Raw genomic sequence first — 26,029 nt, forward strand, 5'->3', positions numbered from 1 at the left:
CTATAAGGAATCTTATAGAAGAACAGAACAAAATAAGACTGAAGATTTGATAAGGTGGTGCGGGTTCAATATTCCACAAACGGTGTGGTGGAGGAGTCTGTCCGGGTGTTTAAGTCTTTCCATGCGCTTTGCATGAACACGTGTATAGATTCGGTCAAACGTGGAGCTGATCGAAAGTTCAGAGGAAAGGCGTGTAGCTATCAGCCAGTAAGAGAGCGCCCATTTACATCTTCTGAAACTGTTGGAACAGTGATTGCAAATTAAGAATTAAGAATAGAGAAATTAAGAATAGAGAATCAGCTGTCAAGCTGCAAGTACGAGAAAGGCGCAACGGACTTGCGGTTGACGGAAGGTTAACATTTATGTCTTCAATGCGTGTGCAAAGGGAATTCGACATATAAATCCGTCTTGTTGGCAACAGGTGCCATTTGCAAGGACTTTACATGCAACTCCAGAGAACGTGTAGAAAAAGTACCTTAATATGGTTACTGATGATTTTTACTTTTAAGGTGGTTCAGAAAAACTTGCATACAAAGCTGGCTATCGTAATACTTTTTTAAGAGTCAGTTACTGTGAATGATGACATTTGAACTATCTACAATATTTTCTTGCAATAAAGGGATTTTTTAGAGTAAATCCAGAGATAAAATGCCTCCATGTATTGGCATCTCTGCCCCTCCATCACCTCGCGGGTTTCATGTGATCGAGCCCTCCATGTTTATAGGGAAAAGTCATGGCGCGCCGTGACAATTTTATGCGCTGATGTACCGCAATGAGTATATGTGTGGTCCTTTGAAGGCCGATCCTGTTAAGGCCATTTCCAGGCGCAGTCGATAGGTGGTGAGCACTCATTTGGAATCGGGAATAGTGCTCGGCACGTTAAAAAACGACAAATATATTTTTCAAGATAATCATGCGATCAGAAAAAGTGTTTAACAATTCAGTTTACTCGGTGCTCTACTATGAAAAATTAACAGACCCCACGTGCAGTGGGAATGGCTGATATGCCAAGCACGAATTAGGAAGCTTGATATGTAACTTTAAAATCAGCACAACAATACGAGGCGGAAGTAAATGATACCGTACGTGACTTTCATGTCATGATTATCACGTTTGGGCGTGTCATTTACCTTCTTAATGTATTCACGTTACCTGATATCGAATTTAGTATATGCGCAGCTAGCGAAACGGCCACGAGCACGCTATGAGCGTAGCGTGTAGTAATGTTTTACACGACACGAATATCATGATTATCATGTCTGGACGTGTCCCATACCTTCGTCGTCCACTCACGTCCCGTACTACCAAATTTGCTATATATGAAGCTATAGCAAAACGGCGGTGAGCGCGCGTAACGTTGACGCACGCTCATGCTGGGCGCAGCGACGCTACGCTAGCAAGGAAGGAATAGACTTTATTTTGTATCCGGCGTGTTAGTGGGCTGGGCTCCCGCCTAGGTGTCGGCTAGAAGGTCTTGCCTCCTAGCGGCTTCCTCGGCCCGCTGGATTGCCCATAGCTGATCGTCCAGGGCTGAACTGAGCAGCATGGCCAGCCAACGCGCGCGGAGGCTGTCGCTGGAGGCCGCGTTCTCATTACTGTGTTTTAATCCCTGGCATTCCCATAGTATATGTTCTAATGAAGCTCGTGCCTGACAATATTTGCATTGAGCAGTCGCGTAGATCTCTGGATACATAGCATGCAGTAGTGCTGGATTCTTATAGGATCTGGTTTGTAATTGTCGTCATTGGTTAGACTGTGCCCTGTTGAGTTTATGATGAGGAGGGGGGTAAACACGCCTCTGTAATTTATATTGTTTCGTAATTCCATTGAATGTTGTCATTTGGTCCTCCACCTCACACACATTTGGAAATTCTGACGAGGGATCAACATTAGGCGTAGCCCAGAAAGTGAGTCCTCGAGCAACGTTGTGTGCCACCTCGTTAGGGCTGCTATCTCCCGTGGTGTCGGCTATGTGAGCTGGGAACCAGAGAATGCAAACGCATCGGTCGTCTTGGTTGGTTTTGTCTGTCCTAAGAATACACAGTGCTTCAGGGGAGATTCTGCCATCTGCAAAGTTGCGTACAGCTGCTTGTGAGTCACTGATTATATAACACGCGTCAGTTTGTGATATTGCGAAAGCTATAGCTATCTCTTCCGCCGTTTCAAAGCGTCTCGTGGGTATTGTCAGACTGGTGCTGCATTGTTTCTTGTGGTTAACTACAGCCGCGACGAAGCAGCTTTTGTGTTTGTAACGAGCGGCATCTACGAAGACCGCTTCTTTGTTGTTTCCGTAGCTCTTTGTCATCGTCTTGGCTCTGCTCAGCCTTCTACCTGCGATGTGCACAGGATGCATGTTTTTAGGTAACGGAGGCACTGTGAGCTTAGCCCGTACGTCACGAGGAATGTCGCATTTGGTGCCAAATTGTGTGTGGTAAGTGATGCCTAATTGTTCCAGGATGCATCTACCAGTCTTGCTTTTAGAGAGGCGCTCGTACTGTGCAATACGTTGCGCCTCTATCAGTTCCTCAAGTGTATTATGGAAACCTAGCTCTATCAGCCTCTCTGTACTTGTGCTTTGCATGAGCCCCAGCGCGTGTTTGTAGATTATTCTTATGAGGCTCTTTAATTTCATTTTTTCTTCTGCAAATCATATATGGTATGCAGAAACATACGTAATGTAGCTGATGACAAACGCGTGGATTAGCCTTATGACACTTGCCTCTTTAATGCCGCTATGCTTATTCGTAATTCTTTTGATTATGCACATTGTTTGATAAACTTTCGCTTCGATATTGCGTAACGCTTCCCCGTTGGTGCCTTTGGCTTCTATTATTAAGCCCAGTACCCTTATCTTGTCGACAATGGGCATGGTGTGTCCATCTCGTGTTTTAAGTTGTATGTCTGTGTAGGTATGTGCGTTGTGGTGCTTGGGAAGTCGGCCTTTTAATGTTGTTCTATATAGTAGCAGCTCAGATTTTTCGGCTGAGCACGTGAGAACAGTTCTTTCTAGGTATTGCTCTAAGGTGTCGATCGCTTCTTATAAACGTTTTTCAATTGAATTTGGTACATGTGAAGCTAGCGAAACGACCACAAGCGCCTAATGAGTGCGGCAGGTAGTCATGAATCATGACTTACATGTCATGCATGTCATGATTTCCACGTTAGGGTCTATCACTTGTGTTCACCATGCAGTCATGTCATACCATGCCTATCTCGCAACATGTCATGTGCACGAAACCACCGCAAAAGGAGCAAGAACTTGAAACATAAATCATGAAAAATGACATAGATATCATGATAGTCATGTTATGACTAGTCAATTATGCTCGTCCTAGTCATGTTATGCCATACCGAATTTGGTATTGATACCATCAGCGAAACGGCCAGGATAGCTAAATGTCGTAGGCGGCTAGATAGATAGATAGATAGATAGATAGATAGATAGATAGATAGATAGATAGATAGATAGATAGATAGATAGATAGATAGATAGATAGATAGATAGATAGATAGATAGATAGATACGCTCAAAGTCGCCAAAGCTCGCTGAAAATGCTTCGCATTTAAAAACAGAAACCCGTGTGTTTAGAAAAAGTGAATAGAGATCTTTAGCACTTCATACTCAATTATGGAAGAGCATATATGAGCAGTGCACTGTCCCGAGGCAACAGCATTATGTGTTTAGAAATAGTTGTTAACGATTTACAGTACTTAGTCTTTTACTATGGGAGAGGAAAACACCATGCCGTGAGCCTCCTATTTATGAAGGCCTTGTCGACAAAAGTTAATTTCAGGGGAACGGGAACATCAAATGTGCTAAGAAAGAAGGTGTATGTGTTTAGAAAAAGTGTTCAACGATTTAGAGTGCTATGTACTCTACTACGGTGAGAACATGTGTTTATAACAGTGGTCAACGATTTAGAGTACTATGTACTCTACTATGGGAAAACATGTGTTAAGAAAAAGTGGTGGACGATTTAGGGTACAATGCCCCAGGATGAAACGTTGATAGCGGCACGCTGTCGAACGACGAGATATGTGACCATTCCAAGCATAGAAATGAGGTCCTCTGTGGTGCGCTAGTCAAAGACGTATTTGTATGCGTTCTTTTCTAATAGTTGTTGCCCTCTAAATCATTGGCTTGTCGGCGATCATCAACATCCGATATGGCAAACGTTTTTTTTTTTTATCCAGACGACATCATTTCACTTTGTCCTAATTCACTGTTGCGTAGATATGAACGCATATAGACTTCACGTTCTGGCGCCGTTACCGGGATGTGTGTCATTCGGCGGTATGGCAAACACGCGCCTCGTCACGGACGAATGAAATCTTTTTTTTATTGATATAATATATAGGAAGATGTTGGCGCCACCATTATGGCGCCGGCTACTCCTTGCCGTTGATTGAAACTTGAACACGTATGTTAAAGCAAAACATACAAAGCAGTGCATGGAAAATAGAAAACTTGGGCACAGATATGCAAAGACACTTTTATACGCACATATCACAATGGTAAGTAAATGTTCGAAAGTCAATGTAAGAAGTCTCTGGAAATGTCCCTCGTTATTATTCGGTCCACCAGCACAAAACAGCAAAGCACACGTTTGGTCCTTATAAAGATGCATTCCCTTGTATGTACATAACAGTTGATACGTCATTCATTTCACAACACACACGTGATGGGTGTCACATGATACTGTAAATAATAAGTACATGTGTTACAAATGAAGGTTTGTTCTTTGTTAATACTTGTCAGCAATCCCGCTGTCTTGTAAAAAACGTGTTAATACTTTTAAAGCGTGGGACTGTAAAACTCTAGTTGGCCACGGGCCCAGAAGTTTTTTCATGCTAAATGGTCTGTGGTCCAATGCGAACAGTTCGCACTTAGGACGGCGTCTCGGCGTGTCATGATGTGGGCAGTCTATGAGAAGGTGACAGACGTCTTCATCTATAAATCCATATTCGCATTCGGGAGTTTCAGCTCTGCCGATTTTGTGCAAAAAATGTTTTGTGTATGCGGTGCCTAGCCTCAATCGGTGAATTAGAGTTTCCATCCTTCTATCTAATGCCAGCGTAATTTTGAATTCAATACATGGATCGATGTGATATAAATTGCAGCTCTTTGTACTTTGGTCAAACCAAGCAGTTTTGCCTATTCTGAAAGTTGTATTCTTTATAATACTGCGCAATTCATTTTTCGAAATCGGTGAAGAAACAGTAACGTCTTTACGATGTGCTTGTCGTGCTGCTTCATCTGCAGCTGTGTTTCCAGGAATGTTGCAGTGGCCAGATATCCACTGGAATTCGATCTCATGTTGCGCCCTCTTTGTTTTGGTGAGCTCCTTCAGCGTTTCGTATGTCATACTATCACTTATTACTGTCCTGTTTGTACTGGAGAGTGATCCTAATGCGGCCTGTGAGTCAATAAAAATTACCCATTTTCTAGCGTCTGCTACCGAGTTTATAAACTTTAGAGCATACAGAATAGCGAAGAGCTCAGATGTAGTAGATGACGTCATGCGACATAATTTAAACGATTCCTGAATATTGAGCTGTGGTATGATAAATTCCGATGTTGAAGACGTTGTAGTACTTGAGCCATCTGTGTAAATATGTATGTACCCTGGATACCGCATGTGTATCTGATAAAGCGCTAGTTGTTGAGCAGCTTGGATGAAATGTATCTCTTTCTGATAATGCCATCCACTGAGAATTCAATGCTTGGTATTACAAGCAGCCATAGAGGATAGTCCATTTCAGAGCTCCAAAATTCATTTCTGGGTAATATATGTACATTACTCTGTACATCGTTATGAGCATTGCTTTTAACTCTTAGTAAAATCTACTTTGCCAATGGGTGGTCCCTGTGTTGCGTCTGTAAGCGAAAAAAAATGACGGCATATTTCAATTGTTCTCATGACTGGAAAGGGTGGTTGTCGAATCTCTGCTATGACAAGGCTGCTGGAAGTCGCTCGTGGAACACCTATGCAGACGCGCAGTCCCCTAGCTAATAGTCTTTGAAGTCGCTCCTCTGAAGTGCGGGAAAGGCCGTGTAACACTGCTGCAGAATATGCAACTTTTTGTCGTATTAAAGCATTGTGAACAGCGAGCATGGATGATACGGATCCACCCCATGATGTCCCAGCAATTCTGCGGAGTATATTCACTAGCGTATTCACCTCGTTTTCGAGTTTCTTTATGTGAGGTGCTCATGATAGCTGCCCATTCAGTATTACTCCGAGAAACCGATGCTGTGTCACAATCATTAGTGGTTCTTCTTCTAAATTGAGATTGAAGTTCTTTAACTTCTTACGGGTGAAGGGCAATACAGCTGTCTTTGCGTGCGATAGAATCATTCCTCTTTCTTTTAAAAAGTGGTTGATAATATTTATTCCGTCCTGCAATGCAATCTGAATTAACCGTATGTCCATGCCAGATGCCCAAATGCACACATCATCTGCATATCAGGAGTATTTCAACCTGGAAGGCAGTCTTTTAGCTAAATCAGCCATAACACAGTTGAAAAAAAAAAGGGCTAAGTACGCTTCCTTGTGGCACTCCCTGTCTGACGTCATGTTCTGCACTTTTTCCTTCGCTCGTCTGAATGAATATTTTACGACCTGATAAAAATTTGGATACCCACAGCAAAGACCTGCCGGACAGTCCATGTTCCAACATTCTCAGCAGAACATGAGTGTGACTGACTGTGTCAAAGGCCCTTTTGATATCCAAGAACACTGCGACCGTCAAACTACCACAGGCGCGTTCATGCTCGACATACGTTATTAAGTCCAGTATTGCATCCATTGTGCATCTCTGTTTCCTAAAACCTGTTAAGTAGTTGGAGAATACACCAGTTCTGTTGCACCACCATTGAAGTCGCGCCTCAATCATTTTTTTCATTACCTTAAATAAACAGCTTGTCAGACTGATTGGACGGAAGGATTCAAGGTTCAAGGGCGTCTTAGCCGGTTTTAAGATCGGAATGATGCGAGCAGACTTCCAAGACTCGGGTACAATTTCTTGCGTCCATAGATTATTGTAAATATCTAAGAGAATAGTTGTTCCTGTGGGCCCAAGGTTCTTCAGCATATTGTACGTAATGCCGTCCGGTCCAGGGGCCGATTTTTGACGACATGATGCTATAGCACAATGCAGCTCCCTTACCGTAAATACAGGGTCTAGTTGAGGATGCTGGGCCCAAAAGCTAGCATTAAGTTTCTGGTTAGCTAACGCGACAGAATTATCAAATAATGCACGTTGTGATGCGGCGGGCCTTCTGATAAGTTGACAAAATTCATCTGCTACCACAGCTTCCGGTTTGTCCAAGGCTACAGCAAGAGCACGAAATGGGAAGCTCTGTGAAACAGGGCCACTAAGTGCTCGAATTACAAGCCAAATTTTTGGAACAGGTGTGTGGGGAGAGAGCGTGCCACAGAAATCACGCCAGCGTCGTTTACCTAAATTTTCTAGCCGTCTGCGCATTACACTGTGGATTTTCTGTGCATTTTTGTATGCTTCTAAACTTCCACTGCGTCGATATGCCCTTTCTGAACGTCGTCTGATGGCTCTTAGATGATCATACTCTCCATCGACTGCAGCATAGTCTTTTGGAATCGGGACTTTCTTTGTACATTTATTCGCATTATCTTGCAGAAATTAAGTAAAGCTTTCAACTGTCGTGAGGTCACTATTTTGGTTTGTTAGGTGGTGCCGAAAAGCTTTCCAGTTCGTCAGTTTGCTGTAGCGTCTGGTGTCGTCTTTTCACAAGTAGGGGTGATTTATTAGAATGGGAAAATGGTCACTCTCACGTGTTTTTACATCCGTTGTCCATACCACATCATTCACTAGATCTTGGGAACACAAGGTTACATCGATGCAACTAGAGTAATTATGCCCTCGGACAAAAGTTGGGGAGCCGTCATTTAAAATTGTCAAATTGCATTTGTCTGCAGCACACTCAACAATGTTCCCACGTGCATCACATCGATCACTACCCCAGATTATATTGTGCGCATTAAAGTCTCCGTATATAAACGTATATGAATGAGAAATGTTGAAGATATTTGTTAGCTTTTCTACCGAAATGCGGCTTGAAGGTTGCAGGTAAAAACTGATCACAGTAACGCACTGCTCACCAAAGGATACTTTGCAAGCGACAAATTCCGGGAAGTCCGGATCACTTGAGTGAACTTGATGAGAAGGTAGGTCCTTTCTGACACACAAATGTACTCTGCTAGGACGACTTCGACGAGATGACTTATATATCACGTAGTTGAAGAGGCGGAAATCATCATTCGTTCCTGCCTCTTGGATGCAAAATATTCGAAAATTATACTGCAGAAGGAGTTTACGGAAGTCAGCACACTTCCTTCGAAGACCATTGGCATTCAACTGGTATATGGAGACATCTTTGTAGCGCTTATTCATATGTTACTTGTCGCAGGTTTGACCCGGACTGTTGACACAATAGTGCTTCCAGAGGCAGCAGGGCTTTTACTTCTGGCAGGTTGTTTGCTTCCGGTAGAGCAGACAGGATTGCCTTAAGTGCTGAAAAAAGCATTGGCAGATTCAACTGCATGACTGGTGCAGAGGCACGGTCTCCATTGAATGGTTGATTTTCTGAGGTCTGTTGAGAATGACGTGACGTTTCGATGTTGTAGTTGGGGCGAACACTGGCACTGTCGGTTTTGCTACTTTCCGGCAGAGGTCCCGTGGGCGTTCGCAACTTTGACGCGTATGTTGGGTTACTTGAAGGTACTTCTCGTGAGTGGTCTCTCGAGTGTGCTCTTGGCGGCTCTCTTGGCGGTTCTCTTGGCGTGTTTGTCGACTGTTATTGTGGTGGCCGCTGAGGTGGATCACGTACAGGATGAACAATCTCAAGGTTTGGAGATGGTTCATTGGGGCGTGATTTTCTTCCATGAATGAGCTCATGCCGACGCATTTTTGCAGCAGCTTTACTTTGCGGGCAGCCTGAATATGAGGCAGCGTGATTACCTGCACAGTTTGCACACTTAGGCTGAAGAACAGACTTGCACTCCTTATGATGGTGTTCTTCTGAGCAGATCTTACACCGGCGTGTGTTACGGCAACTTTTCGCCATGTGTCCGAATCGCTGGCAGTTATAGCATCGAAGTGCTGGACCAAGATATTCTTCCACTGGGTGACTGGTGAATCCTAAGTAGATTCTTCCTAGAATCGGGCGGTCATCTCGAAAAGTCAGGATCACTGAGTGAAGTGGACGCGTCGTTACTCCTCCATCTTCCTGGCGGTAGTATTTTATTTGCCGTCGCGCCGACATAACCCCTGCATCTCTCAAGTACTCTAGGAGTTGTTCATCTGAATACTGCAGAGGAACATGTTTTACTTTCCCAACGTTCCGAGTGTATGACTCTGGGATGAAAGGCTTAACTTCCAAGCCACCTACATTTGAAAGCATCAGAAGACGCTTGGCTGAACTTAAGGAAGCAACGCTGACACTAAAGCTTCCATCTCTGGTCGTTCTGAATGACTGTACTTTTTCTTTAGCAGCGGAAACTACTTCAGCTGACACTCGATTGGGGTTCACTTTCCAGAAGCTAGCACTTTCAGCTGTTGGACGAAAGACGACTGGGATACCCTCTGCTCGTTTCTTTTTATAAGTAACCAACGTAAATGGCTCATCTTCGCCCATGTTTTCTTCATCACTTAGGTAATAAGTTGACGTTTTATCGTCGAGAGGATTCTCTTCTAAGCGAGGCTTTTTGCTCTCAGCTTCATCGTCTTCCAATGCTGCTGTGCTCGCTGGAGCCATTTCGCGGTTGTGAATTTGCAAACGTGCCGGCTTTATGATGCTTGGACGCACCTGTAAGCCCCCAGGCTTTTCATTGTGTCCTGCAGTATCACTCATGTGGTTTAACGCACTTGGACGAGCATAAGGCTCGTGGCGATGGCTACCAACCACCGTTGTGGTCGCGTACTAGCCAAGTCTTTGATAACGGAACCTCGTACCTGTATAGGGCGCCAAGCCCTCGAAGTCTTCACCCGGCGTCTTGTTGGCACACCGCGAAGAAATGGATGTCAGCGTAATCGGTGCAGGAGCTCTATCGCATACGTCCGACGCCACTCGCGTTTTGGCTCGCTTTCCGCGACCACCTTCCAGCTCGCTGGTCGAGAAGCGTCTCCCTCGACGAATGAAATCAGAGTCGTTTCCCTTCAACCGGAGGTAGAAAAACACTGAGAAACAATGATATGAAAAAACGAAGAAAAAACACGCATCTGCACGAAATGAATGATGATGCGTGGGCGAAGCCCTGGTATTGTATGGATCAGAACCAGAGGTTACTCGGGCGTTGCCCCCTATAATATTAATTGAGTGACAAAGTAACAAAATGGCATGAAATAACATAAACAGTCGACAACAAAGTTAAGTCCCAAGGTCTATAATGTGTACGTTGAAGTCGCCGACTAGAATAAGGGGTTTGGGCTTTCGAGTATTTTATACTGTTCTAACACAATTCTCATTGAGATTAGTGTAATGCTAAAAAGATTTTGCCATATTCTTTGATTGATGGGAGCTTAAGTGATGATGCTAATAGGGTATTGTGGCTTTTTAATTTTGTTCTGGATAAGAGGCTTCTTTTGTTCTTTTAGTTAACCTTGTCTTAACCATTTACATGGTGCTGTACCATTCCATGATCGACACCAGACGGGCAAGTCTCAGCCCTAAGATGTCTCGTTCCTCAAAAAAAGTACAACATTGATAAACAATGAACGGGAATGAGCTAAAAAAGTAATAGCAATTGCCTACAACAGATTAAAAAGGGCATCGTGTTAGGAACAAGTGCTGAGAGACGTGTGGACATTCGTGCTTAATTGGCTTCCTCGAGTTTTCCATGCTACTGCTCTTGAATCGGGATGGCTATAATCGCTTCTTATTAATCGAAAACTGAGCCGAATGGCCATGACAGCGGATGAAGCTAGTGTAGTTAGTTATAGCGAAGAGGTCAGACCACCTTTTTATCCTAACACTTCTCCTAGCATTATTTTTTTTCTCGATGGACCCCAATTCTATTAGCTATAATTTATAAGGCACTGCATGGATGACTTCATCTGATCTATTCGTATGATAAACCAATTCAGATTCACTAACGTGGAACTTTGATTATGGGACTCTCTGTCGCTACAGCGGCACAAAAACAATGCTGAGAGAGGTGGTGTTCGGTGACAATAACAATACACTATAATTTAGTTGGCGGTAAGTGCGTACTTCATTATAGTTTTGCTAAGCGCTATTTTCTTATTGGAGATGTTTGATAAAGAACTAATTACCTTTAGTTCTGCATTCCGTGTGGTAACATCTCTGTGACTGCGCGGTATCATTTTTCAGTTACTCTGGCAAAGAATATTTAATAAAGCCAGACGAAGACACGCCACATGTCATCACAATTTTAACGTACTCTCTTATGCCTAGTTCACACAGAAAGATCCGCTTTGAACAGCGACCGAAATTCCCCTGCCGCCGAAACGCAGCGTAGTTTGCACTGGACGAGTCCCGCGCCGCCGAATATGCCAACTACTACGGGGCGAACGCAGGAGGGATCCGCTGTCACCCGATTGTTGTCGCGGATCGCAAACGCTACTACGATATCCGGTGGTGTATACTTCGACGATTCTCGTACGCAAGAAGCAAGAAAAGACCGCACTGCTCATTTTGCTGGCAAGTGTCTGTCTTGTAATGCACAAAGAGCAGAAAAACTACCGACGCCAGCGGCGTTGGTGGGTTCGTTTTGCTCTGCAAGACCGCAACAAGCTCGGTCACGCCAACAGCAAGCTCGGTCACCTCTTTCACGAAATACGGACGTGAAGTAGGCACAGAGCAGGTTAAACTCCCGTTGGTTTTAACATTCAGTTACGTGTACTGCGGCAGAACAAATTAGTAGGGCTTGGCCGCCATTTTTCCAAATTCCTTGACTAGCGCTCCTATTGGTCCGCGGTGACCGATTCGGCGGCAGACGCCGCAAAAAGTGGTCCGAGAGCGATCGGCGCGGAGAGGGCCCTTTCGGCGGATCTCGCCGCCGCCGAACCGGATTCGGAGCACTTTCGGCGGCCGGAATGCTCAGTGTGAACGCGGCCTTAGAGTCCCCTGCACAAAATGACACTACGCTGGTCGCTTAACTATCTGAACTGCATGAAGCTAGATCACTTTAGAAGCAAGAACGAGGCTGTATGTTTTCGTAACAGTAGGACCCGATCTTCGGATAACAGGAAAGGTATTGTCATCATGGACTCTTACTGTAATTGATCCTGTAAAGCTCCGTGAAAACACTGCCGAAAAGTTAAAAAGGAGACAGCAATTTTAAAACAAATGGTGAGAAGTCACTCTTCTCATTGTGTAGCTGCCACCAGAAGGGGGCGTTCATTGCTGAAGTTCATAAAAAAAAAGCCGATGCCTCGGCAACACCTTTTCCCCACCCTGCTTCACCACCCATTTTCCCCACAGACCCGTGGAGACCGGTACAAGACAGAATGCCATTAAAATCGCAGCATGTACATGGAGTGAATGATGACGAGTGGGGCGAAGCGACCATCCATCCGTCCATGCTCCTCTCCATCCATCCGTGCGACACTCCTTCATCCGTCTCTCCATACTTCCGCCAGTCCGTTCGTTCTTGCTTCTGCCTGACCATGCGTCCATCCGTCCCTCCGTCCTTGCTTCCGTGCTTTCGTCCTTCAGTTCGTTGTTACTTCCGTCAGTCGGTGCGTCCGTCCACGTGTCCGTCCGTGCTCCCTTCCATGCATCCATACGTCCACCCATGTGTCCATCCATCAGTCCGACTGTTTTCTCTGCCTGCCTCTCTGTCTGTCTGTCTGTCTGTCTGTCTGTCTGTCTGTCTGTCTGTCTGTCTGTCTGTCTGTCTGTCTGTCCTAGAGATGCCTGGCAGAAAGAGACAGCATTACTTTATTACATTTATATGCTGCCGAATGTAATAAAGTAATATAATGAAGCTCGAAGACAAATGGTTGCGTTATTGACAGCCACTCGTAAAGATCGCAGGTCCTGCGTGAAGCAAAACAAAAAAACGACACGAAAATAGCAGAGAAAGTTTGGTTACACCTTGAAGCAAATGCACTAGCCGGATCAGCTAACACTCTGCGCTTCATAGCTTACGTCGATCTCATTTGAAGTCTGAAATGTGACATCCATTGAACAAGTGAAATCGCAATCATCGCTTCTTGTAAGTTCCTATCTTATGCGCTGCTACAACGTTCTCATGCCAGAACGCCAAAAAACGTAATCTTGTGAACATATCCTAACACAACAAAACAGAGAGGTTAAAAAGGCACGAAAGCTGTTCGATACACGTCTTTTCACCATAGACCAAGATTGGGGCGTCAATCTTGGCTGTGCACCAGGTGGAGGGAGCAACTGCGGTAGCTCCATGCCTGACCTTAATTTATGTTTACCGCCGTTGTTACTGCAACGTAACCACCTGAGGTAACCAAGCCCTCCCTCCCCGTGCTCGCGGTGCCCAAAAGCTGTACTTGAGTTTATTATATGTGAGCTGTTCGGCGTCTTAGTGGCATGGATGCCCTGTGAGATTTGCGCCTCCTCCAAACATGCTTGGCAGAGTATTTCCTTTTGATTTTAAAACAACCCCAACAAGAATATTCTAAAGGTAAAAATAAGTAGCTGCGACAGACTTTTACTCGATAGGATTCGGAGCTTAACTGTACGTAGCATAAGGGCCAATGTACTTTTTAGATCACTGTTTAAGATTCGCCGATTGAATTCATCGAAAGATTGTGAGAAGCTGGCATCGAAGTGGCACCTGGTGGAGCAGATTTCAACCACGTGCTTCCTTCTACGTGGCCTCTGAGATTCTTTGCTGCAGTGCGCGAAGCACAATGCGAATTCAAGCAAATACCTCAAATCAGAGGAACGGCAACAGTGAAAGCTATCACTAGAGAGTTGAGGAACGAACTGGAGGTGCCTCCAGATTTTTCTCTTCTTCTTATTGCAAATATTTAAACAATGAGTATAATTGTTAGTTTAAAACGGGGCTCACTTTCACGGCTACGTTAAGCACATCTAGTTGTTTTATATTTTAGAAGCACTTCTGCCCAAATAATGTAAGTTTTGAACAAGCTCTACAAAACTGAGACCGGGTTAAAGAGATTAGGATGTTCTAGAACTGCTTAAAACGAAGTCGGAAAGATTCTCATTGTGTTTTGTGAACAACTTGTGAAGGAAGCCGCCAATACGGCCTCCTTCTAGCCTGTTTCACCTTAGACCTGCTGCATCGCCATCGTATTTTAAGTGCGAATGTATCTCTTAGGCGGGCTATGTCAGGCATCCGGTGTTGTACATGGCAGCGTCCGCGCGCCGGATGTAGCCAACAGGTGTTATCTTTCCGCTGTCACTCCCTCTCCCATAGCAACTGCTGTGGACGCGCGTGCTTATCCTCTCCCCTAGAAACCGGAGCGTGTGATGCGAGAGAGCGTAGGAGAGGGTAGGTTCAGTGCTTACCCGCTCCGTCTCTCCCAGTTCACTCTTTCTCTCCTCTATGCGCCCCACTAACTTGTCCACTCGCGCCTCACTCTTGGCCGTTCACTGACTGGGCACCTCTCAAGAACATCCGAAAATTTGTGCTCGAGACGCCGCTGTGAAGCTAGCATACACTCTGGAAGACACGTATACAGTGAGTCGTTGCAAGCTATGTATCGCATAGTCCGACGCTAGTCGATAGTTTGCTAAAAACAATACATATAGTTTGGCATACATAAGAAAGGTCTGAGCAATTGGATGAATCTGCGGCACCATCCTGTCCATAACGAATGTCTCAGCCTCAATACATCGTGAGCACATATGACAACTTGCACTGTCACAGTTATCTATAGAAAACAAAACATGGTATACTTAATGCAAGCACTTTAGTGACAAAATTTTGTTATTATTTCATTTGCCCAGAACTGAGCGTAGGACTTCATTCGGAGGCGTTGAAAAGAAAGCGCAGCACAGGCAATCAAGATAAAAAGGCACATAACCAAGTTCACAAGCTGCTTGCTGACTATTGCTGGTGGAATGAATGGCTCTCATTTATGTCATTACTTTAAGCTTCATGGCACAGCCAGCGTTACCTAATGCAGGTCGTCACGTGCATACCCAAGGTTATCTTAGAGGGCCCCTCCCACCCTTGCATAAAAAAAAGAGCGAGCATTGATATTAATCGACTTCCATAAGCATGCATCAGCGAGATGCGCTGGCTATTCATTTACTGCTATTAGCCCCATCTTTTATTGACCATCGAAACAAGGTGACCCACCAGCGTACTATATGTTACAAAAACTTTGCCTTCGTGTGTGCCTTTTTCTTTCATCGTACAAGTTTATTGATTAGCCTTAGAGAACATTACGAAGAAGATGGGAACCATAAATCAGTTCATTTTATTTATTTCATTTATTGCATCCTAAAGGCCCGAGGGCATTACATCAGTTAATTATCTTGCGCCTTTTGTGTGGCGGGGTGCGAACTTGATGGGACGAGATACGTGCGTAGTTAGATACGCTTGCGATGGGTATATCTATGTACAGCGAGAACCATATTGAAATAAGCAATCAGTAAACCCCGAAGTCATCTCTGGGGCTGGTGTGCGTGAGGGCCGCGTCCGAAACCTAGTGAACATACGAACGTTTCGGATTGAGTTAGATTTGCTGCACCTCTGCTTTGTTGGAGATGAGTTCTCAGACATGCATTCATATCTGCAAATGCCCCCATAATCCCACGAAATGCGACATGTCCTGCGTTAGCGAGAAATTCGCAGAATGTTCTCGAAAAAAAGGGGAAAGTGTAATTACAAGTAAAACTCGACAAGTGCATTAGCATTAAATCCATGAATGAATCTGATTCAGACCACAATGACTCATCGACACCAGAGAGTAAAGTTCGAACGGGATTTCATATGAGAGAAATCATGGGCACCTCATCATATGTATGTACCGATGTGAGTCAGTTATGTCGGCTTATAAGTGCATACGTCCGCAATGAAATGTTGCGTGCAGTGAATACTTCAATCGCACCGCACATTCTTTCTGGCTACGCCCATATATGCTGGCTTTTGCCGTGATAAACAATATTCTGGTATACAATCATCTTGCAAGCATATAGTTGCTTTTGGTCGAAAAAAAAGTCTGTTTTGGTTCACTTAAAGTGTTTCAAAGTGTTTCTTGCTATGCCCCATAACGAATTTCTGGCTATCACTCCACCTAATAGTTTTGAGGTAGGACATATCCAGTCTTCTTTCCTCTAGTCCGTGTTAATAAAGTGGTTGGCATGGCAACAGCTGATCGTCCACTCATCGGCTAGTTTTCGTGAGCTGAAGGTCGATTCCAGTATTAACACAGTAAGTATATATCAAAGACCACGAGAGCTGAACGTGTATGGTTCTACCTTACAGTGCGACTATACGGGTCTCCAGGCCGAGGATTGCGTGGCGACAGCTATACCTTCGAGGGCGAGAGCAAACTTTGAAAGCGAGGCACGCTTCCTATAGTCCGATGCCGACAGCAAGCTGTGCGACATATAACACACACGTCGGAAAACTGCGCCTTCTGCAGCATGGGCGCGAGTATGCCGCAATTGTGTCAATGGGCCGTGGTTCGTGATTGCGAAAACGTCAGCGCCCTCTGACGACCCATATGTTGTCCAACAAGCTGCAGCTCTATTGGTCCCTCTTTTACTAATTGCGCCATCAAACACTGTCGCCTGCCGAAACCCCAAGCGGCATGAATACAGCACAGCCAATCGAACACACACACACAGAGGCACGCGGCATCGTGATATATATATATATATATATATATATATATATATATATATATATATGACGTATGAAGCGATGGTTCGTAGAGGCAGAGAAGGAAGAAGTGAGATTAGAATAAACATGGGGTGTGGGCCAGGCCACGTCGCCTATTCATCATAGCGTCACACGAGTCGGCAGGATGAAGACCTCGCAACCACTTCATCGCCTGGCCATCATCATCGAAAACCTCAGCGAGACGCAGTGACCGAACGCGGACCACAGAAGAACGCGGACCACCAAGACCACCAAGCATCATGACAGCAGCGTCAGATGACCTTCCCATTCCTAAGTACACCGGAGCAGCGGACGATGGACCCGTGCAGGACTGGCTCTACCTGTACGAGCTCCACGCTACCACTGCATCTTGGTCGAAACGGGAGATGGTTACGAACTTCAGCGACTACGTCACCGGTGAGGCATTCAAATTTTACCTAATTTACATATTCGAGAACGACGAGTCATGGCAAAAAATCAAAGAGGAGATGATTACCCGTTTTAATGACTATGACCAAGACCTACTCATCGCCAACCATCTAGAGACAACTGCACACTATCGTCAATTTCCTAAGCAGTCCTCAAGCATTCGAAAGTCCAGCGCGAATCGACAAGTGCCTCAAGACGAAGTGGCACATGCGTTTACTTTCAGAAGACCATGCGTGTTTTGGGAAAAACCTTACCATCAAGCGCGCCTCCCTTCTACATGAAACTCAGCATTTCGAAAGTCCTCGCTCAAGGATATGACGCGAGGCCTTGCTCACCAACCTGATGTTCTTAATTCTCCTCGCATACGCGGTCCACCACGCGGTTTTCTATCACCCGGCTCTTCAAGCGCTCCTATCGCTCACCATTTGCCTCATAAGTACGCTGTGACCACGGTAGAGTACCTGACGCTTCACGAAAATACCCTGCCAAGCCATGCTGCTTCCGGACGAGTTCATTCACCACCGTGCGGTGTACACACACTAGACAGTCGAAACAAAGCAGAAGGCTCAGACAAATCGAACATCGTACGCTGCCAAGCGCAAAAGGCCTTCGTAGTGAACAGTGCAGAAGAAGCCTCCAAAGACCTTTCTGTCGATTCTAGTGCACCACCTTCATTTTCTTTTGAGAATCACGACAACCCAACGACTACCAACTATTTATTGGTCACACCAACTATCAAAGAAAAGCAGGCTCGTGTTACTAAAAAAGTACAACCTCGACAGATTCCGCAAAATCAGCAGTGCCATCAAGAACTCAAAAAACTCCGGAAAGTACGGCAGTTACATCAAGCACTACGACGAACTAAAGTAAGATCACAAGAAGATTTGCGGCTTAATGATGGTCGTCAGGAACGCCACCAACTATAACTATATATATATATATATATATATATATATATATATATATATATATATATATATATATATATATATATATATATATATAATGGGTTATGCGGCAGTGCCAAACTTCTAAGAGTGACATTTCTTTCGTATCTAAGGTAATAGCTTCCCGGCTGCTATGGTCGTTCTATATATATATATATATATATATATATATATATACATATATATATATATATAATGGGTTATGCGGCAGTGTGCCGAACTTCTAAGAGTGATATTTCTTTCGTATCTAAGGGAACGGCTTCCCGACTGCTATGGTCATTTTAGTAACTTCCTTACTTAGCCGGTATCTGGTGCCTTGACGACAACCGGTCCCTAATTACCCGCCGTGCTCCCTAAATAACTCTCTTGCCCACGGCACGCGTCTGCACCCGTCTAACTGGGCGACACTCAAACAGACCGCCACTGCAAGGCTTCTAGTGAAGGGCGTGATCGTCGCCGTATCTTACCCATGCGGTCATTGAGCTGCGTCTGCTGATGCCATCTAATACCTCGAAGCGTACCTATTGAGGGAATATGGTTGACGACCACAGTCAATCTTGGTTGAACCCTGGCTTTTCTCAGGATGCCACTTTCTCCAGTTATTCATATCTCTTGGCCGTCTTAAAAGGGAAAATCTACATAAAAGCGTACTGCATCTTGTGTTTGTTAAGAGGCTCAAACGAAAGTGTAACGCTTTATTTATACCAGCAGGTGTGTCTGCTTCTCTAGGTGTTTTGGGAGTGGTGACACCATTAACACGGACGGACCAGGGCGTACTGAACGGACGAGGGCTCGCTCCCACACCTAGTCGAGCGTGCATGAGCCGTGTCCGGGGTAAAGCGGATCTGCTGGTCGAGTCGACGCCAAATGATTGAATATTTAAAGACGGGGAGAGGCAAGAAAACCCTTTTGCTCGGCTTAACTTGAATGGTTCCTTAGTTTAACCCACTTAAACAAATTTGTACTCGCCTTCTCCTGTTTGTCTCTACGTTCACATTTTTCGTCCTTTTCTTTCCCCTTTCACTTTTCTTCTTCTCTGTTATATTTAACTCTCATTTCTCTGATAGCAATGATAGCTTGCACTTCTACCACCTCCTGGTTACATTATGTTTAATTAGAGTGGCTGTGTACAGCTGACTATGGCTTGCCTTTTTACAGTAAAGGGCTGGAGTCCTCATTTCCGGCTCATTGGTGGGTGGCTGGCAGAGCTGTCGAAAATGTGCAAAACGTATAGTCTCAACTATATTTCCTGACTGTGATATCACCTTTTGAGAACCAGTGGATGCGCTGAATATACTTCAAAAGCCACCTGAAATAAAAAAAATTCTACAAATTTGCGTGATCCACCGTGAACCACTTGAAAGCAATGCTGGAACAATCTTTCTTTCTATTGTGTACTTATACCTTGCTTATGCACTTGTCTATGGTTATGAGACAGCAAGAATGGTTAGCGGAGATCTTCTGTTAGAAATTTAAAGCAAGACACAATAAAAAAGAAACGCCAGGCTTGCACGCAATGTGCAGCACAGTTACAGCGAAAGTTGGAAGAGCAACCTTTCAGAGCCCTTTTTAACACTTTTTGGACAAAATTAGTGTCGTCATCGAAGCGTTGTCGAAGTGAATGATAGACGCGCTGTTTTGTGCGTTGGTTTTCCTTTCACCTACTCGTTCGGCCAGATTGCATAGTTACGCGGTGATTACCAGTGGCCACCTTTCCAATATTTCATACGGCTACGGACTATTCGCAGGAAAGCTGTTTCCACTGGAAGGTAATAGTTTGATATTCTGTAAATACTGTCGGAAATAATGTTGGTAAACATCTGGCGATGCCTTTTTTTCAAAGTACAGGGAAAGCCGCTGGTAGCACACAAATGCCTTTTTTCTGTAATTTTAAAGGCGAAGCATGATGAACTCACGTGTGTAACGCAGTACGTGCGTCCGTACGAACGCGTTCGTCGTCGTCTTCCTCGTTGATATTCATCCATCGAACTGTCCCGCACAGAAAAGTTCGCAAGAAGTTCAATTCCAATAGGTACAGATTCTGAAAGGCCTGTTTAACTGTAGTTATACCAGTATTCTATAGTAGTTTATACAGCTACAGTACCAGTAGTCAATAGAACTCTCCTACTCGTACAATGTTCTTACCGCAGATGCCAAACGACACTTACGAGTAAGTTTCCGCAAGGCTCTTTTATCCATCGCTGTTTTAGGCGAGGCCTCAGTGATTGCTTTCACGAACGTCATAGACCTCGACAAAGTACAAACTACCGTTCCCCTCAACAGGGATATGGTGGTTGAAGTAATATACGACGCCGGCATTGACCTTCCATTGCTGATAAAAATGGTTAGTGACTATGACAGCATTAGTTTTTCAGTTTTAACAACGTGATTTGCAGCGAACGAATAATTAAAACTGGATTACACCCCCGCTTCAGGACATCAGCGTTTCATTGCCAGGCACTACTAGCGCATAATGTCTGTCGCCGTTTCGGCATACCTGCGACTTATTTGCGTAAAGGTAAATCAACTTTCCACGTAACTGAATATTATGACCGGGAATCTTCGGAGCAGGTTCTAGTTGAAGACAGTGTAAATATAGACTGTCAACCGTACACAGCTAATAACTCCGAAGTGTTTGGGTTTAGTGTACAGCGGCATGCTTGAGTGCAAGATGCAGTGTAACGGAGTCAAACGCAGCACCAATCAGTTTAGTATCCCTCAATATTCATTTCTCGCAGATATGTTTTTTTTTTTCAGAATGCAAAGCGTACAACCCAATAAACATTGTACGCACAAGTGTGTCATCGGTATAGAAATGGCGCAGCTATCATGCATTCTCCTAAAATCTTGTTCACAATAAAAGAAGTTAAGGCTTATAATGTTTCTGTCTTAGTCGAGTTTCTGTCTAGTTTTGTATTCACTTCTGCTTGGTGCATTACATATCGAAACCCCCCCAATTTGACTTGTGTTAAGCTTGGACTCATCTTGCAAGCTATTGTTTCTTGGTCCACTAAATTAGAAAAGGTTGGGAGCCTGCTGATTTGGCCCCTGCTTTTCTTATCAATATCTTAACTGGAAGAACATTGCCAGTTTGATTTGCTTTGAGACACATAGGGACATTTCCGACATGAAGCCACGCCGCCTCGGCGTAAACTGTGTGGCGGCCATTTGTCGGTGCAGACGCTGTTTTTTTTTCTTGCAGCTAGCAAGCACAATAGAGCAGTTCTGTAAAGAACATAGTAGACTGCATCGTACGCAGACTAATGTGAAATGTAGAAAGTGTGACAAAGCTATACACTTGACGCGTGAAAAAAAACAACAAAAAGACTGTCGCCGAAATCAACCTTACTTTCTGAGGAAGTCACCATTTCAAGATTTTCCTGCGTTGGCCTCGACAATCGTCTAAATGTGTAAAAGACGCGTCGCAGCTCACACTGACAGCTGTTTTACATCGCGACAGTCGGAACAGAAGCAGTGGCAAGTGGTTGGAGTTTCATTGGAAATTTGACCGCAGCGTCTTTCGTGTTCTAACTGCAGCGCTTTCAAGCCACTTGTTTTTTTTTTTTTGTCTTGCCTGTGCGCCTTCTAGAGTGGTGTGTAGGAATACTACATGTTTCAAGAACTTTCAAAGTGTGCAGCTGAAACCAGAGAGCAAAGTTAGAAGCAGAGCGAGGCACTCGAACAGGGCAAGTGCATGCGTCTTGCAAAAAGAATAACCTCACCGAATAACCGGTGAGGAATGCCTCACCGAGCGCACAAACCGAACATTCATCAACATGTTGTCAATGTACGTCGCCTCCGACCAAAAAAACTGGGATGAAGTATTACCACCTAGGTTGCACGGCGGGCTTGTTGGTTATTCATGTTTTTCGAGGTATAGCGCCTCCAGCACGGAACAGAGAAGAACACACAGAACAAATACGCGGCGCTAACTTTCAACAATGCGGTTTAATCCGAGAAACAGCAATACTTATACCCAAACATGGCACGTCACAACCACGTGCTAGAACCAGAAAATTGTGATCTACTGTAACTCATGCGATATTCAAATAATGCAATTCTTTCAATGATAATGATACCGATGGCTTGCTTATACAGGCGTCCCCAAACTTAGCAATGAATTTCGCTTTTATATGGAGCCTTGTTATTTGGTTAGTGCTTCTTCCGATTATGCTGGTGCGATTAAAGATGTGTTCTGTGTGTTCTTTTCTGTCCTGTTCTCGATGCGCTATACCTCGAACAACAGAAGCATTACCATTCGTCACGTACGCCTTCAGCACGGCGAAACACGAAACGACAGGCTGCAGCCCTTTCTATCTGCTTTACGCTCGCTCACCTCGACATATGCTAGATACTATCTTTCCTTTTGTCGTCCATGACAATTTAACCATTCCGGAAACTTTGTGTCGTGCGGAAGAGACACGTCGACTTGCCTGCTTAAGTACACAGGCAGCGTAAGAGTCCTCCAAAACTCGCTACGACAGTCAACACCGGCATGTAACGTATGCCCCCGTTGATCTAGCGTGGGTGTGAACCCCAATACGCAGACGTGGCTTGAGCGAAAAGCTATTGGCTCATACGCCGGTCCACTTGTGATACTCCATCGTCTCAGCGAGGTCAACTATGAAATTGCACGCGTCACCACTAGTGGCCGACGTTCATGTAAGAGACAGAGGTGATGCATGTTGCCCACCTGATGCCGTTTACACGAAGGATACAAGAATGACTCGCCCAGAGGGCTACGTCCTAGACAGGGGGAATGATACGAAGTGCCACTACCAGGAAAAACAAGGTAAGCTCGGGTAGAGAAGCAAGACGACGTTGCTCCTACTGCGATCCCCCTGAGTGGGTACGAGCCATGGCTGTGGAATTATTATCATCTTTAGACTGTGGTCGTGGACTCAGGGCCCTTGAAAAATCCCTCTTAAGTTACCTTACCTTACGTAACAATATTATAAAGCGTGCACACAACAACTTTTCTTCTATGTCGGGGAAGTGTTATTATTTACTAGTAAGTCATTACTATACCATTTAGTGGACGATTTATATATTATGGTTGTCAAACATTTACATGCCCACTAAATGACATATAAGCAATCTCGCTAAACGCAAACAAGAACTGAAACTCCGAGAGGCTGTTTGCTGCGTCGTTGTGATGTCATCTTTTTTTTTTGCTGCCGCAAGTGGTCTATTCAGGAGGAAATTATGAAGAAGTCTACTTGAGGTTCTTATGCCATTAGCATAGTTTCATTCATGTATTAGTTTCAAGCCTATTGAACATATTCTTTCTGCGAATTAATACCTATCTGAATGATACATGGCACAATCGAAGTTCTAGAGGAGAGGCTGCAAATTGGATGCTAATAGTTCGCATTCTTTCTGCGCGATTCACATTCTTCTTCACTCAAGTTTAATGGCTTGTTTCAGGTCACCTCGTTATACTTGAATGCCTACGTACCATATGCTCACCCGTTTGTCGCGATTTACACATGCACAAATTGACACAGTTCTCTGGCTTGTTAACCTATTTACCTGTAATGTCGCCCAGGCAGGTGATAGCGAGTGAAGGCGACGAACGCAGTCCTAAGCTTCTTGAAGGCAATTTCTTGGACCGATGGTTATAGACTAATAGTGTTATGATGACTGTGACGGTCGACTTTGAGTCTGCGTGCTCTCCTCTCTCTCCTTTTCTCCATCTTTCAAACTACCTCATCCCTGTCTCCAGTGTATAGGCTAGCATACCAGTCCTTCTAGACTGCTCCACATCCCTGACTTTCCTTTCCCTTCTGTTCTTCTTTTTCTTCTTCTTCTTCTTCTTCTTACGGCAAAATCTCCCATTATAGCGCTACGATAATCAATTTCGGTGCCGTAATTGTCCGCCGCCAGTGTGCGTAACTGCTATCGCGCAAAATACGGAGAAAAAAAATTGTGATGCCAGTGCTTAAAACCCTTTTGAAAAAAAAGACCCTATAAAGGCTTCATATCGGGCAAGAGGTCGCATTGACATATGTGAAATAGCGTGGTAGAAAAGTGACATAACAACCAAGCGTCACATACGGCGAAATGTGTAACAAAAATGTGATTCAAAGCTTCGCGTCGTTTACAAAACGCTCCCCTTCATTACCGTCATTAGCCACGGAATCCACAAAGTGTACATAACACCTTACAGAAACTCAGTTGGTGCCTCGCTTTACCTCAGAATGAGGAATTGTGGCAGGGGTGTGTGTTTTTCTACATCACAAAGTTTGATATAAGGCGCATTGGATTCCTTGCAAGTGCTTTTCTGTAAGTTGACCCAGAAGAGCTTACAGCGGGTTATTGAAAGGCCGCTCGCCCTATTTTCGCTGTTATTGTGCTGCACGTTGCCTGCAGGCCTAGAGTTTTTTTTTTGTATGGCTGTTTGCCTAAAATGCATATTCGACATGCAGTCAATACAACGCATTGTTTTGCTCAGAAATATGGCATGCAGAAAATATCAAGCAGGACGAAAGAAGAGGAATTGATCAATAGCTCAATTACTTGTTTGACAAAACAAGCAGACAGGGGAGCCAAGTAAGCCATAGAGCATGTTATCTGAACACAGCGTTTTCATGTGACCTAATTTCACTCTTAGAAATGGACGAAATGGCACCTTTGCCGCTGGTAGATACTGAACATACTGTCTTCGGATAACTAGTTTATTGCAGTGGCCGTTACTGTTTCATTAACGTTTTGACGCTAAGAGGAAGGAGCTAACGCAAATGGCCGCATTAAAGCTTAGATCCAATTCGCTAGCCACATTGCATGGCCTAGTACAGGCGCTGCCATATATTTGAAAAAGGTTGAATGTCAGTGCCTCGAGAACTAGAAACACGAGCGTCAAAGAAGAGTGAGCTATATGGGCAACGACGTCAAACTCGGAAAGCGTGACCCAGTAGTGCTAATTGCGGAACAGTGCGAAAAATTAGTACACAGCCTTCCCTCATTGGATACAACTGCTGTGAAATGCGTCCAGCCTAGTTTATGGCAATGACTTCGTTATCTACGAACCACCCTTCATGCGTATCGGTGTTTGGGTCGCTGGGCTCTGCCACGAAATGACTTGGTAATATTGGAGGTGGGCGATGGCTTCCCTCGTTTAATTAAAACTGCAGCGGCTGATGTGTATCGCGTCTTGCCAAGACACATGGCAGCAATCAATGAGCGCCATGCACGAGCAAAATCATGTCCAGCACATTTATATATGAGCAGAGTTTCAACTGCGTTCATAACTTTGTAAGGTGGTGAAAACGAGTTGAGGGGAGTGGCTACACGGTAAAGTTTGGTGCAGATATATCAAGAAAACTACAGTATGACATTTCAAGAATTATGCTTTTGGCGTAGGGTAAACGAGGATATGAAAACCTGGCCAACAGGACGGATGACCACTTGCATCTAACTCGCGAATTGTACTCGAGAAAATTCCTCTGAAGCACAGTCGGAGAAAGACGGCCAAGGTAATCATATATGCAATAATAGGGAAAGACAGACTGGTTCGTTTTGCTGCATAATGAATCTTTTCCGCATGCTACACGAGGACAGAGATGAAAGGTTTACAACTAATGCAAGTATAAACTATCACGAGAGTTGATAGTCTGCGCTGATCCGTGTGACCTTTTCGTTTCGGTCTTCGTGTTGCGTGCGCAAAAAGCTTCATAATGTAATCATAACTGCCAGGCGTTTGCATTCCAAAAAACAAAGCTATGGTTACGAGAGACGCAGACGACCCCAAGGTGTGCAAGCATGAGCAATCGGTTGCATGGCATGGGAATTTTAGCACTGACCAGTTCGTCCTAT

General features: G+C 44.5%; 1 protein-coding gene across 1 annotated transcript in view; it reads left to right on the forward strand.

Annotated features, from left to right (window-relative positions):
* The first annotated feature begins 2,138 nt into the window (after positions 1 to 2,138).
* LOC142787062 (uncharacterized) overlaps positions 2,139 to 26,029 on the forward strand; it is a 136,908-nt gene continuing 113,017 nt past the window's right edge. The window contains exon 1 of the mRNA XM_075884696.1: positions 2,139 to 2,431. The gene's annotated coding sequence lies outside the window, so the exon portion shown is untranslated. The remainder of the gene's footprint in view (positions 2,432 to 26,029) is intronic.

The sequence above is a fragment of the Rhipicephalus microplus genome, unplaced genomic scaffold, assembly GCF_043290135.1.
Source record: "Rhipicephalus microplus isolate Deutch F79 unplaced genomic scaffold, USDA_Rmic scaffold_43, whole genome shotgun sequence".
Lineage (NCBI taxonomy): Eukaryota > Metazoa > Arthropoda > Arachnida > Ixodida > Ixodidae > Rhipicephalus > Rhipicephalus microplus.